Here is an 8,928-nt window from a genome sequence, read left to right as displayed (position 1 = left end):
TGTGGTGGGAACGAGAGAGAAGAAATTCTGTCAGCTACATCAGAAGCTAAGTCAGAACTCTGAGAAGAAGGTCTAGAGAAAGAGAAGGGCATACAAGAAAGGGCAAGGGGATTGTTTACACCATGTTACTCCAGTTTAGATGCCATCTGTCCCAGGCTTGGCTTAATCAAATACACAAACCAAAAAAAAGTACATGTTCATGTTTACATGTTCTCTAATTGTGTTGCCTAATTTACAATAGGAGTATATTTTGAAGTGTATGTATATACAGTGCATACAATCTATATATACACATGTGCGTGTGTGTGTGTGTGTGTGTGTGTGTGTGTGTGTGTGTATCTGATTCTGTGAGTCTTTCCACCTGGTCAGCACTCTCCTATAATACTTTCCTTTAGAGAAGTTAGGAGATTCTGACCCCAAAGGGGTTATTTGAATGAGGATAAAATGGTGTGTCATCTCTCCCATTCTGTTGACTGGGATGGGCCTTGGCTTCTGTCCAACAGGCTTGGTTTCTAATTCCCAACTTTACTAGTAGATGACTCTAGGGATCTAGGCAGAGAAGATTATGCAACATCTCTAAGTCTCTGTCTTATCATGACTTAAAATGAGCTAATGATAAAAATCAACCTCCCAGAGCTTTTGTAAGATCTAATGCCTAAGGTGCCTAGACAATAGCAAGTTCTTAAGGGCGCTGGATTCCTTCCCACCCTTCCTGTGGAACATAAGACTTATAGCATCTATAAAGTGACATGATTTTTACCCTGATTCAGGAAGAATTACTCATCTAAACAGAGAAATCTGGCCTTCTGTAATACATTTTAATTAAATCTTTTTTCTAGTAGAAAACTATGATCCCCAAATTAACTCTTCTAATTATTTTGAATGCCATTTGATTGTACTCTATTTAGTACCCATAATTATAAGGAGCTTAAGGTAGCATGAAAACAGTACACATATTAAAACGTACAAAACTCTAACTGAATGTAGAACATCTTAGTGTGTGGATGTGCACAATCCTATGAAAGATACTATGAGTAAGGTCAACACAATGTTCCTGCCTTTCAAAAACCTTATTCATTCATTAACATTTATCATGCCTGAAGCATTGAATTAGGATTCAGTGACACTTTGGTAATACAGCAAGGTCCTTGCTTTCATAAACTTATAATATAAAGGAGTGAATAGATATTAATCAGGTAATTACACTAATATATAGTATGAGGCTGTGCCACTGCCATGTGTTCAAAGCTTGGAACCGTGCATGGTACAATAATTCAATAAATATTTCCTGAATAAATTATCTAATTAACAATTGCATGTTGACTGAAGTTGAGATAAGTATTCAAAGAGACAGAAATCTTGATCTTTGATTTAGAGAGTAGAACAAAGGAACTCAACTCACACTGAGATCTGAAAGATGATTAACAAGTAACCAAGAAAATGCTTCTGAGAATTGTATATTATAGAAAAGGAGGGTGTTAGGGTTCTCTCTCCAGAGAAACAGAACTAGAGATAGATAGATAGATAGATAGATAGATAGATAGATAGATAGATAGATAGATAGATAGATAGATAGATACAGAGTCAAAATGGTGATGATTTGGGAAGACAGAAGGGAGACAAGTAATAACAGCTGACATTTACTACATGATAGGCAAAGTTTTAAAACTATGTAAGCATTAGCTCAATTAATCCTTGCCACAACTCTATGAAGGTTCTCTCATTATTTCTATTTTACAGGTGAGAAAATGAAAGTACAGAGAAGTTAAGAGAGTCACACAGTAAGCAGCCAAGCCAGATTCTAAATCCAAGCAGTGACTCCAGGCCCACAGGCTCAATAAGCACCTGATACTGACTTTTGGGAGCACGAGTAACAGTCTCTCGAAGAATAATTATACTCAATTTATTAAGTGAGTGCAAGCAAGGAGGAGTCCTCTGATTAGGTCCAAGGATGTTAATGAATGGTCAGAAAAGACTTCACGAGTGAGACAATCTTTAATACAGGTCTTGGAGTATGGATCAAATTTTGACTGGCTTGTACAGTGGAAGAGAAAGGTGTTCTAGGTGGGAGATAATGACAGAATAAAAGACATAGGAAAATATTGAAAATCTAAAAGTGGGAAATCCTGGGGAGGATGTTGGTAAAAGAAAAAAAGAAATGAGAATAAAATGTTAAAAGGTAGGCTAAAATTTAACAAGTGCCAGTCTGACAATTCATACAAAATGATTAGAGAAAGCATCTTAGTTCATTTGAGCTACTATAACAAAAATATCAAAATATAACAAAAATATGCATAGCTTAAATGACAAACATTTATTGCTTATAGTTCTGGAGCTGCGACGTCCAAAGTCAAGGTACTGGCAGATTTGGCAACTTGTTTGGGCCAAATATCTGGTTCATAGATGGTGCCTTGTTGCTGTGTCCTACATGGCAGAAAGGGGCAATGTAACTTTCTGGGAGCTCTCCTTTTTATTTTTTCTGAAGTCTAAAACTTTATTTTTTGCTAAGAAGTCTTCAAATATTGTGGAGAATCAAGTTATCTGAGTTTAGTTGAATATTAATGTATATATCTGAGGTTTTAGTCATCTTTCAAAATTTTGCTTTTTCTCTTAGTACAGTGTCTTACTGATCAAGAGAATCAGAAGTGCAGAACATCACATTTCTACGTGATCACACTGTTGACAAAATTCTTTCTCAAAGGTATTCAAAAAGGAAGAAGTCAAGTATTCACTTTCAGTTCTGCAACTGGAGTAGATGACAATTCATCACTGATAATTGATAACCTTAAGTCTAATACTCATTAGTTCACCAATTCAGTTACTCATTTCATGCAATAGAGAATTTCATAGCATACATTCTTATTCCAAATATATCCCTTATAATATTTTCTTTCAACTTTTAAAGACTCATAGATACGTATACCAATTTAATAAATGTTTTTCTAATCGAATGCATTGTATTAATTAGACCAAAAAAGTTTAAATTTTTATATTTGTAATTTATCTCGGGTAACCTGTGAAATGTTTCTCCTCTTTCTTTCCTATTTAAGGATAAATGACAGAGTTTTTTTTCTTAGCTTTATACTGAAGCATTTCTCTCTGAAAATAAAACAATAGGGAATTATGCAACATTCAGAAGTATCACTCAGTTTTTTACTGAATGACTTGCTTTATGGGCTCAGTCAAAAATATATGGACAAATAGTAGCTATATTTTGCTTTTTGCTTGTTGTTTCTTTTCCCCTAGCTCCCTCTTCTCCTTTTTATATTGATATACAATATTTTAAATATCGATGGGATACATTTGATATTATTTTGTATGCACAGAATGTGTAATGATAATGTTAGAGTATTTGGAGTGTCCATCACTTCAAGTATTTATCATTTCTGTGTTTTGAGACCATTTAAAGTCTTCTCTTTTAGCTCTTTTGAAATATATATTGTCACTAACTATGGTTACCCTACTCTGCTAAGGAATATTTGAATATATACCTTTTGTTTGACTACAGGTTTTCAACCATTGACCAATCTCTCTTTGTCCCCACCTCCCACCCACACACTCTTCCCAGACGCTGGTATCTGTTATTCTATTCACTACCTCCATGAGACCAACTTTCTTAACTCCCACATGTGAATGACAACATTAAAAAATTGTCTTTCTGCATCTAGCTTATTTTGCTTGACATAGTGAGTTCTAATTCCATTCATGTTGCTGTGCATGACATTTTATTATTTTTTATGGGCAATACTATTGCATCGTGTATATATACTTTATTTTTACCTATTCACCTGTTGATGAACACTTAGGTTAATTCCATATCTTTGCTATCGTTGAGTAGTGCTATAGTAAATATGAAAGTACAGGTATGCCTTTGATATACTCATATCTTTTCCTTTGAATAAATACTTAGTAGTGAGATTACTGGATCATATGGTAGTTCCACTTTTAGTTCTCTGAGAAATCTGCATACTGTTGTCCATAATGGCTGTACTGATTTATATACCCATAAATAGTGTATAAGATTTCCCTTTTCTCTGCATCCTTGCCAGCGTCTATTATTATTTTTTCTTTTTTATAATGGCCATTCTAATTTGGGCAAGAAGGTATTTCATTTTAGCTTTGATTTGCATTTCCCAAGTAATTAGTAATATTGGCCATTTGTATGTATTATTTTGAGAAATGTCTATTCATGTATTTTGCCCACATTTTAATAGGACTATTTGTGTCTTTTGTTGTTGTTATTGTTGTTGAGTTGCTTGTACATTCTGGATATTAGCCCTTTGTCAGATAAATAGCTTGTAAATATTTTATCCCATTCATCAGGTTGTTTCTTTGTTGACTGTTTCTCTTGCTGTGTGGAAGCTTTTTAGTTTAATGCAGTCCCATTTGTCTATTTTTTGAACCTTATTTTCTATTTTTTGCCTGTACTTTTGCCTAGACCAATGTCCTGAAGTGCTTTCACTATGTTTTTTTCTACTAGTTTTATCGTTTGGGGTCTTACATTTAATTCTGTAATGTATTGTGAGTTGATTTTATAGTTACAGATAGGTGTATAGTTTCATTCTTCTGTATATAAATATCCAATTTTCCCAGCACCATTTATTGAAGAAAGTATCTTTTCCCCAATGTATATTTTTGGTACCTTTGTCAAAAATACATTGTCTATAAACATGCAGATTTATTTCTGGATTCTCAATTTTGTTCCATTGGTTTTTGTCTGTTTTTATACCACTATCATGATGTTCTAGTTACTACAGCCTGGTAATATATTTTGAAGTTAGGTAGTATGATGCTTCCAGCTTTGTTCTTTTTGCTTAGGATCTCTTTGGCTATTCAGTCTCTTCTTGGGTTCCATACAAATTTTAGGGATTTTTTTTTTTCTATTTCTGTTAAAAATGACATTGGTGTTTTGATAGGAATTACCTTGAATTTGCAGACTGCTTTGGGCAGCATAGTCATTTTAACAACATTTGTTTTTTTCTGATCTTTGTGCATGGAATGTCTTTCCATTTGTATGTGTCCTCTTTGATTTCTTTCACCTATGTTTTACAGTTTTCCTTGTAGAGCTCTTTCACGTCCTTTGTTAAATATATTCCTACGTATTTTTTACCTATTACAAATGAGATTGCCTTATTGATTTGTTTTTTAGATAGTTCATTATTGACATACATAAATGCCGCTGATTTTTATATTTGATCTTGTATCCTGGTTTGATTAATTTATGACATCTGAAAGACTTTTGGTGAACTCTACATTTTTCTAGATAGAAGATTATATCAACAGCGAAGAAGGAACATTTTACTTCCTCTTTTTCAGTTTGGATGTCTTTCATGTCGTTCTCTTGCCTGATTGTTCTGTCTCGGATGCCCAGAAGTATTTTGAATATGAGTGATAAAAGTGAGCATCCTTTTCTTGTTCCAGTTCTTAGGGGAAATACTTCAGCTTTTCCCCATTCAGTATGATGTTAGCTGTGGGTTTGTTATATATGGCCTTTATTATGTTGACGTATGTTCCTTCTTTGCCTAGCTTGTTGACAGTTTTTATCATGAAAGGATATTGAATTTTATCAAATGCTTTTTCTTCAGCTGTTGAGGTTTTGTTCTTCGTTCTGCTGATGTGATATATCACATTTATTGATTCATGTATGTTGAGCCATCCTTGCATCCTTGGGATAAATCCCACTTGACCATGGTGTATTATTTTCATAACGTGCATTGGATTTTGTTTGCCAGCAAGTTGTTGCGATTTTTTGCATCTGTCTTCATCAGGGATATTGGCCGGTAGTTTTTTTGTTTGTTTTTGTTGCATCCTTGTCTGGTTTTTGTATCCAGATAATTCTGGCATCAGAGAATGCATCAGGGAGAATTCTTTCCTCTTCACTTTTCTGGAATAGTTTGGGAAGAGTTTATTTCTTCTTTGAAAGTTTGGTAGAATTCAGCAATGAAGCCATTCAGTCCTGGACTTTTCTCTGTTGGGAGACTTTTATTGCTGATTCAGTTTTACGGGGCTAAGTGTGCCTGGCCTTGGGCCACAGGGCAGTGTATGTTGGCACTGGTATTACTGAATCCAGGTAGGCCAATTCTTGGGCCTCCCGGTGGCTTACTTTAATGCTAAGAATGGCACCAGTGGGTTGGGTGGAGTGGCAGGTTCTCAAGTCCTTGACAGTGGATGTAGCATGGGCAATGGCAGTAGCATTGGTAGGACAACCCTTTGGGACTGGAGAGGTCTGCACTGGTATTAGTGGTGGCTGCATTGGGTTGGGCAGGTCAGTTCCCAAACTCACAGTTGGTGCATGTGGATGGGTGCCAGCTATGGTGATAGGAGCAAGTTGAGTGGACCCCAGCTCATATGGGCTCTCTTTTATAAGGTCACTAATTCTATTCATGGGAGCTCCACCCTTATGAGCTAGTCACCTCTCAAAGACCTCACCTCCTAATATCACATGCAGGGTTTAGGATTTCAACCTGTGACTTTTCGGGGGACACAAATATTCAGTTTATACAAAACAGGAAGAGAATCGTGATAAGGGGAACAGGTAGGAAAATTTTGTGTTAGTTGAATGAGAGGCAACAAGGCCTTGAATAATGTACCAATAGTGGGGACGAGGGGAAGGCCATTCAATTTAGAGACATGAAGGCAACAAAATGTATACCTTCCAACAATCAGCATGTTGTAAGGGAAGAGAAGATGGTAGAAATGGATTTTGTGATTATTAAAAGATTAGCAATAAAAGGGAAAAAAATAAATTAGGACAGGTGTTTAGGTACATAAAATACTGGAGAAGACAGTATTTTGGGTAAGTAAATTTTTAGTAGTTATTATTTATAAGATTTAATTTTAAGTCATTTTAACTAAATGAATTATAGTAGTGATCTTTTTAAAGAAAAATTATTGGAAATGTTACTGTTTATATTCTGTTAAGTTTATGGTATTTCCAGGAAAAGAGAGCTATTCTTACCTCCAGTTTACAAATGGGCCAAAATAAAGCATAAAGTGAGGGGTTAGCCTGCAAACCAAATATAAAAGCATATACTGTTAAATAAATAACAGCTCTTATATTATTTTAGGATTTCTCTGTTTTTGTGGATCCCCTTTGTGACTGACACCTGATGTGTGTGTAGTCTGCTGGGCCTGAGCCCTTAACTTGTGGGGTTTATGTTATCTCTGGATTGTTAGCATCAGAATTGAATTGAATTGTTGGATATTCGGTGAATGTCAATGCAAGTGATAAATAGTGTTGCTGGAATCATAGTGGCCCATCCAGTATTTTTTGGGCACTAAAGTTTAAGGTCACCTTCTTTCTTCCATCCTTTTTATTCTGCCTTATTCTCCTTTTCCAGGTTAAATATTAATCATTTATGATTCCCATTTAAACCTCTAAAATTGACAGTAAATACAAATTTTCACAATGTTCTCTTATAGAAAGGTAATAACCTTGTAACTTCCTATTTTTCTATTATTGTCTGGATTAGTAGAGTATCGAAGAATCTTTTGAGCAAAACTTTTTTTTCCCAATAATATTTCATGTTTCATGGACTACAATAGCACTGTAGGTTATATGTTTCTCTAGTCCCTTAATTACGCTAGCTGATTTCTCTAACTTGTCCTCAGACCAACATGGTTTATAAAATAAGAGGTTTATTGTACATATATCATTATCTAGTGCTAAGTATTCAATGGTGAATGGATCAGACATTGTACTTGTGCATGAAACTTATGCTTGCTCTACTAAGGGTTTGTTTGGTTTTACAAGGAGAAACCAGTTCTCCAACTCTTTAACACCAACTGAGTATCCAACAATTCAATTCAGTTCTGACGCTAACCATCCAGAGATAAAATGGATCCCTCAATTTAAGGGCTCAGTCCCACTAGACTGCACACACTTCAGGTGCCAGTCATAAACAGGGCCTTTAGACTACTTGCATTTCTGCCTGCTGTAAAGTATGGGGTTTTCACAACCCCCTCGGGTTTTATAATACTCTAGAACAATGCACAGAACTCAAGTAAGTATCACACTTTACAATTACAGTTTTATTATAAAGGTTATAGCCTAAGAAAAGCCAAATGGAAGAGATGCATAGGTGAGGTGTAGGGGTGGGTGGTAAGCAGAGTTTCTATGCTCTCTCCACGCACCACCTGGTCAGCACATCTATGTGTTTTCCAACCTGAAAGCTCCTAAATCTCATTGTTTAAAGTTTTCATCACAGTTCCATTACTTAGGAATAATTGATTAAATTATTGGCCATTAGTGATTCAACTCAATCTCTAGCCCCCCTCACCTCTTTGGAGATTGGAGGGTGGCCTTTCTGGTGACCAGCCTCCATTCTGAAGCCATCTAGGGTCCTCTTTCCTGCCCTGAGACACCTCCTTAGCATAAACTTAGGTGTGATGAGAAGAGACTTGCCATGAATAACAAAGACATTCCTAGCACTCAGGAGAGACTTTTGGGAACTCAGTTCTAGAAACTGAAGACAAAGACAATTTTTCTTCCTATTATAACACAGGAATGCAGGTAAGCAGTCAAAAAATAATTTTAAACATTTGCTGTCTCTGACATCATCTCGAATCCACTTGACTGCACACACTTACTACCAGCTAAGCCAACTCCACTTTTTCTATCCAGAGCTTGTCTTACTCCTGTGTGAGTTCCAGTGTCAGAATCTGAATTAATCAAGTATTTGTCAAGTCCAGTAGGGAGCAAAAAACACTCAGATGGGAGTCTGAATAAAACTTTAATTATGGGTAAAAGATTCCACTCAGCAATTAAGAAGAGTGGAAATCTATTAATATTGTAGAACTTGAGGTCAGCAAAGTTGGGAAAACTGGTGGGAACTACTAAATTTTTATCCTAGTGCCAATATTCGTAGTAAAATTGAAAATTACAAACAATGTAAGTGAGTATTGATAGGGAAATGAATAACAAAATTG

Source organism: Mandrillus leucophaeus, unplaced genomic scaffold (assembly GCF_000951045.1).
Source record: "Mandrillus leucophaeus isolate KB7577 unplaced genomic scaffold, Mleu.le_1.0 Scaffold116, whole genome shotgun sequence".
Classification (NCBI taxonomy): domain Eukaryota; kingdom Metazoa; phylum Chordata; class Mammalia; order Primates; family Cercopithecidae; genus Mandrillus; species Mandrillus leucophaeus.
This window is presented reverse-complemented; position numbering follows the sequence as displayed.